The sequence below is a fragment of the Macrobrachium nipponense genome, chromosome 27 (assembly GCF_015104395.2).
Source record: "Macrobrachium nipponense isolate FS-2020 chromosome 27, ASM1510439v2, whole genome shotgun sequence".
Lineage (NCBI taxonomy): Eukaryota > Metazoa > Arthropoda > Malacostraca > Decapoda > Palaemonidae > Macrobrachium > Macrobrachium nipponense.
In genome coordinates this window covers 61,586,431-61,593,930 of record NC_087216.1, presented here as the reverse complement: position 1 = coordinate 61,593,930, position 7,500 = coordinate 61,586,431, and positions in this window count along the sequence as shown.

The window sequence follows — 7,500 nt, the reverse complement described above, 5'->3', positions numbered from 1 at the left end:
GAGAAACTGAATAATCGTAACTTGTGCAAGAAGTCCTTTTTTTATCTTGTCTAATCTGGGATCTTTTCCCAGATTCCCTGAGTCAACGTGTCCAAGTCTTCGGTCCCGCAAGTGTTTGCATTACCGCAAGATTTTGAAAGCCAGCTTTTACGTGAATCTACATTTTGAGCAACTATCATCCCCTTGCGAGAGATAATATTAGTCCATGTGTGGATAAGTTGTATTTACTTTCCCAGGCTATTAAGCAGCCTCTTGTAAATAAATAGATGTAAAGTAATTAGCTGACTTTTCTGGCGACCTTTTCCTCTAGAGTAAATTAAACCCTGTAAATCTTTTAAGGTAAGTTCAAGTAATTTATTCTGCATTTTTCCCTCAACTCTTTTCGTTACATATTTGAGCCCCTTCAGGCCAGGGCATAAAATGTAACAATGGCGGATCTCACCAAGATTCGAACCTAGCTTGCTTAAAATGCTTGTAAAACGCGTTATCCCTTGTAAAACGTAAAATGTAAATTATTTTAATAAGCGTAAATCAAAGCACACTTGCAGCGGAAGACACACACTGACTCACAGTAAGGTATATAATTCATATATGATTTATTTTATAACAAATGTTAGCTTAAGGTACATTTAAGTATTTATTTTAGAAGTGGTTTAAATAAGTGTTAGGTGAGAAATATTATTATATTGTAATGGCCAGAGCACTGAGTGAATTCTGTTATTTTGTAAATTGCTGTGTTAGAAAGCCTAGCTAGTTAGGAGTGTTCTACTAATAGTTACAGCAAAAGTAGTGTACAATTCTTTTGTCTGTGATATGTTAGGGGAATTCGTTTTAACTTAGTTTCATTCCAAGTGTTGGTAACCGCTTAGCCCTCAGCTTAAGCTGAGCGTATGCGCTCTCTCATGCCTGCCGCCAACCTTTGCTTTTACAAAGCGCAGCCATGTTTTATCCCTTTAAGCCTTATCTCTACGATTTAAGCGAAGTAACGTAAGTCTTAAAGTTTTAACATAAATAATATTAATCTTGGTACTAGTATCTATCATTCTGCCAGAGAAATTAACGTAATTCATCTTGAATAAGAAATTAGAATTTTGTGTTGTAAATCTCTTTCGCATTTACAGATCAGCTGTTTGAACGACACGCTGTTCAACCCGCTCACGCGTTTCACCTAGCATCGCTCACTCGCTCGCTGAGCGAAAGTTTCCTTTCTCTTTGTACTGAACGTAACCTTTTCCTTTACAAATGCTTTACTAACATTTCATCTTAAAACTCCTTACCGTCATTTCACTTGTCACAGGGATCTATTATCCTTACGTAAAGTTACGTAAATCTTCAAAGTACAGTAAAATTACAAGAATGTTAACGTAAAACGCGTCTTTGTGGAATTCATATTGAAACGCACATCATTTCATATAAGCGCAAGCCGCTACCAGTAACGTAAATATCGTTCATCGGTAGCGTGTTATCATTTTCATAAACCTTATCCAAAGCAATTCTTTCATTAAAACGTTAACATAAGTAGATCATTTAACGCAAGTTGCGTTGTATTAATTAACATTATTAGTAGTTCAAATAAATACAAGGGAATTCATCATATATCATTTTCACCCTCTCAGAGAGAGAGAGAACCTATTATTCCAAAAGCCAAGAGTTATACGTCCATTACCATTACACATACATTAACATTATTTTAGTCTCTTGTGTCTTTCATTTACACTGAGCGTGATACGTATGCGCCTGTGTCCATTGCAGTTTTGCAAGCATTTATTTCATTTGCCGAGTACTTCAGCCAAGGAATGAGCATTTCTAAAATTACCATTACCTGCTGTTGCCCGAGTGGTCTTTTCATTTTTTATCACAAAAGACTTGCGCATACCGCAAGCACAAACCGCACAGTGTGCCACACAACATTCATTACTTCCAGACAAGGAAGCCTACCAGTCTAGGACTGGCCACCACCAGTGCACGTCAGGTCTTACCATTTTACAGTGCCACTAATTCGTGACACTGTCCATCGACTGGCTGCTGAAGTACTCCCACCTTTTACTTTCTCTCCTCCAACATTACCCTCTGCCACAGAGTGCCATTTCTCTTCAGTATACTTGAGTATACTGCATGTAGTGTCGTCCGACGGGACACACCAGCATGCTACCACTGCTCCTAAAGGAACGCCTCCTGAAGTGCCGCTATTCCAGCACTACTAGTGCTGTCCAAGGAACGCCTCCATAAGTGCCATCTGCACCTGTACAGACGCACAGGTAGCCCTTTACCTGCGTGTCCGTCTTACGGAACGACCAATTCATTAGTGTCCATGTAAAAGGATCAGTGATCCTTCTGAACACTCAACAATGGAACGCCTCCAAAGTGACGCAATACCAGCCCTAAGTGCTGTCAAAAGGAACGCCTCCTGAAGTGCCGTGCACCTGTGCAGACCTACAGGTAGCTATTTACCTGAGTGTCCGTCCTAAGGAACACCCATTCATTAGTGTATCCGCTATCCCAGGATCACTCAACCAAGGAACACCTCCATAAGTGCCGTGCACCTGTATTGGACCTACAGGTTGCCCATTCCAGCATCTCCCAAGTTGGGAAAGACCTTAGTGTGACGTACACCGCACACTCCATTTGATTTTTTCACCTCATTAGAAGGTGCCATTCCAGAAGTGCCACCAACTTACGGGACCCTTCCCAAGTGCCACAGAACACCCAGTCTTTTCAGACTTTTTCTCTACCACGTCACAGAACCCATTTCCAAGTGAGTGCCACTTTACACAGTAGGCACTCCCATTCCATCTAGTACTGTTCCTGGCCATCATTTTCATCCGAGCCTCTACCGCCGCCCTAAGGGAAATGTCTTCCCCTGCTTCCCGCGACTTCTTTGCCATAGACTAGAGAAGCTCTGAGCCCTCATAAACTCTGGGCAAGGAGGCCGGTTACACTGGACCAGCACTTGACCAGTGGATGAAGGCGCAGCAGGATGCCATGCGCCGCAAGAAAGGAAGAAAGAGAAAACCAGAGAAAAGCCAGAGAAGCAGAGAGAAAGGAAAGAGAAGCAGAAAGGAAGGCAAAGCAATGAAGAAGAGAAGAAAGCCTGAGCTAGCTCTCAGAGATGACGAAATCTCTCGGCAAGCTTCCAAGACCCAGACCCTGAGCGGGGACCCCCTGGTAAGAGGTGGTTGCAGAGGTTCTGCACCACTTGTTGTGTGCGTGGGCATGCTGTGGATTCTGACCAGTGCCCAAGTCGATCCCTACCTTGGGATGAGAGCTTCCAGGGTGAACTTCTCCAAGGCTACCATGTAGCCCTGCCTGATGAACAGTCTCCTACGGCCTATCGGTGGGTACAAGTCATGGCTGATATCGAAGCCCAGGTCTCCCTCATTTCAAGAAAGGCATTGCCTAGGAGTGCCAAAATCCAGAAGGACAAAGAAATTCAGTTTGAATGGATTGACGGTCACCTCTATTCTGTTCCTTCGGTCCTTCTGAAGGTGGATATGCCCTTATTGGACCAGGAGACCAGGGAAACCACATTGTGCCGCCTGGGCGTAGTTGACCAATTTCATGATGTTTATCAGGTGATATTGGGCCGAGATCTACTAAAGCTGTATCTTCCCTGGACGCATCTCCCACTACAGATGCACTGGACACCTGGCCCTGACCCAGTGTCAGAGCCCAAAGTTCCTGCCGCATCCTGCAGCCTCTTACCATTTCACCGCCTACCTCCTCCACTTTCGAAAAGGTAAGCCCACCAGTTAACCCCGAACTTGTTTTTCGAGGGTGATTCAACGGAGGACTCATTCACCTCCCCACATCAAATCCCTGCTATGGAGGACTTTTCACCTGTGCCAGAGCACACTGCCAGCCTTGGTGACTCTACAGATTCGCAACCTGTGGGGCCATCTCGGCCTTACCGCCCAGTGCCACGGAAGAGGTTCTGGAGCAAGTTCTGCCGAGACTGTGGCCGCAAGGGTCACATGTCTGCCAACTACGGAGGGTGCGCGAATTACAATATTCCTGCCATCGCAATGGCAGTTACAAATTCTTCCTCACTAGGACCCCCAGCTAAGGGCCCTATAACCGTTGCACCCCTCCAAAGTCATTATCAGCCAAGCCACGTCAGAGCCTACGACAAATCTGGCGCTCAAATCTCCCTGATACGGGAAGACCGAATCCCCCGAGGGGCTACCGTCGATAGACAGCAACTGATCACCATTGAAGGTATCAACCATATCAAGCTGATCCTTCCGACCGTACAATTGAGAGTCACCAGACCTCACTTCTCCAAAGTTTTGTACCCTTGCAGTTTGCAAGCTACAGTTCCAGGAGGTTACGACCTCCTCCTAGGGCAAGACATGAAGTCTCCCGTTCATTTTTTCAAAAGCCTAGGGTCCTAACCCCACGTCAAATCACTCCAAAGCAAGGAGTCATCAAAATTCTACTTCCTCCAGGGAGTACGTCCACCAACAGTCTCCCCCGTCACCAAGGAGGGAGATTGATCATTCACAGTTCCGTTGCAAAACCTGCAACGTACTAGGGCACTCCACAAATTGGCCTAGGTGCCCTAGCAGACTACTAACAGTGGACACTGTCCATTTTCCACAAGGCTTAGCCTCCGAAAAAGACAGGAGCCTCTGTCTCCCATTACCAAGGGCCCGCTGAGAGGTATTGTACTCCTCCGGTACCCGTCACAGGTCCAGTCGACCTCAACTCTCTGCCAGTGCCACTTGGCAGCACTGAGCAGTGCCAAGCTCCGTCCAGGCTGGATGTAGAGCCACCACAGAACTTGACCTCTGCGCCTGGCCCAAGCTAGTGCCTAACCTAATCAAGGATCCTCCTACAGGAGATCCTCCAACAGGCATGGAGCTTACCGCAGCCCATGGCCAATTCCTCTGTCGCCCAAGGATGAACCTCCGGCAGACCTTACCTTCTCACCTCCTCTGGACAACAGGAACTGCCCGACCAGGAGTCAGCCTGGAGTCTTACCCTTACGACGGTTGTCGCAGCAGCCGAAGTGAGGGCTCCCCTGCAGTAAGTTCCACCTCTACGACAGTTGCTGCAGATACGAAGTAGGGTGTTTCCTGCAAACCCTCAGGCTCACTGCCTCTGCTCCTGACGGCGTTTCTGGCCTCACCCCAGAGTCGGTGCCTCCGTCTACTCCTAGGACGGTATAGCCAGGCCCTGGAGGAATAAGAAGAAGAAGGGACGTAACAAATTACCAAATTAACCAGAGCCACATGCTCTCCTTGACACATGTGCCCGAAGTACAGTGTCACATTCATTTGCAGAGTGATCCTCCGGCACCTACCCAGAGAAGGTAGCCAGCCTGATCTCTGCCAGTAAACTAACCCTCTAACCCCTAGAAATTGTCATACTAACCCTCATGTAAATGTCATAATTACCTCCTTACATTTCCATCCTGGTACTCCACTAATCACTCATCATCCTCATGCATCATTATCTCACATCATGTATTTTAACAATTCAGTCGATAAATCATGCTGTGTGTACCACACTCTGGAATGATTGCATCTCTAATTAACTGTATTGAGTAGGTTAGGCTAATGATTAGTACCAGGGCATTAGGGTAGTAGCAAAAGAATTTTCAAGTAACCTTACCTAGGGTTAGAGTAGACTGTCGTCACAGACAACAAGTACTTCTTACTTAGGCTAGACTACATTATTCCAGTAAGTTCGTAAACTTAGCATCTCCACCTATAAGTTATGTAGGCCACTGTAGTTAGCCATATCGCTGCTCTAAACAAACTTCAGTTAGAGTAGGAGAACTGGGTAGTCGAGACGATCACTTATTTAGCCAAGGCCTTCACTGCCAAAAGGGAGTGAATGCCTTCTTAACAGGGGGAGCTGTTACATTTATTGACCGTCTCGTCTCCCAGCATATATTTAATAATCTATTTTATTTGTAAAAACAGCAGCCATATTCCCCAGATATCAGCTGATTTTAGGCAGGAAACCAAAGCATGCCAGCCAGAGATAGGGATTTTCCTGTTAAAAGGGGGAAAATAAAGACTTCTCAGCCTTAAGGACGTATCCCAAAAGGGAAGGGTGTAGGTAGCCTGGTACTTATTAGGCCTACGTCTTAAGCTCTTTATCCTGTGAACCCTCTGCTGGCTGTATGTTCTGTTTTCCAGGATGCCCTGATCTTGGGGGGGTTAAGCTGACCCCCAACACCTATGCTACATACCTGCCTTCGATCTCAGTCTCCTCCAGTCGTGACCTCGGACGGATGTCGCAGCCACGAGCCTTCCAACTTAGGCCTACCACGGCGTTACTGCGCCGAGACCTGAGACAAAGCCGATGCCGCATTTTCTACGAAGGTCCGCTGATCATGGCATCCAGGTACGTCTTGTGAAACAGCATATTGCCAGTTCCTTACCTCCTAGGTGTCTATTTACTACCCCATTTTCACAATTCAAACTTCTAAACAACCAATTGAATATCCCTTTGTTCCTCTCACTGCCTTGTGGCCGCATGCTTCCCTTGTGTGATTGTCCCAGACAAATGAATTCATTGCATACCTCAGTTAAACACTAGAGTTCCTTTTCCCCAGTGTTAGAGAAACTGAATAATCGTAACTTTGTGCAAGAAGTCCTTTTTTTATCTTGTCTAATCTGGGATCTTTTCCAGATTCCCTGAGTCACGTGTCCAAGTCTTCGGTCCCGCAAGTGTTTGCATTTACCGCAAGATTTTGAAAACCAGCTTTTACGTGAATCTCATTTTGAGCCAACTATCATCCCCTTGCGAGAGATAATATTAGTCCACATGTGGATAAGTTGCATTTACTTTCCCAGGCTATTAAACAGCCTCTTGTAAATAAATAGATGTAAAGTAATTAGCTGACTTTTCTGGCGACTTTTTCCTCTAGAGTAAATTAACCCTGTAAATCTTTAAGGTAAGTTCAAGTAATTTATTCTGCATTTTTCCCTCAACTCTTTTCGTTTACGTATTTGAGCCCCTTAGGCCAGGCCAGGGATAAAACGTAACAATATATATATATTATATATATATATCTATATATTATATATATATATATATATATATATATATATATATATATATATATATATATATATATAAGGAAAGGGTGTAACACGAGTTTATGCAAACATTTGGGGAAATGAAATAAAATGTCATTCTGCGCAGAGAATGTTTTATAAACATACGCATTTTAAGGCTTCGTTTGTCGGTAAGGTGAATTTTGAAAATAACCATTATCATTAAATAACCAAGTAAGATGTTGAAGTAGTCACGGATATTGGGAGGAGGATGAAGCTGATACTTCACTTGTTACTTTAAACAGCTTCGCTTTTCCGCCAAGAGCGTGTTCAGGTTACAAGTGTCAGATTTCTTATTCATTTTGTGAACAAAAATTCTGGAGACAATGCCTTAACATTCCAGTAATCGGGAATATGAAGATATGATGTTTATTTTTGGGTTTTGCAAATGAACTCCACTGTTGTCAAAAAAAGGAAATCGGCGATTAGG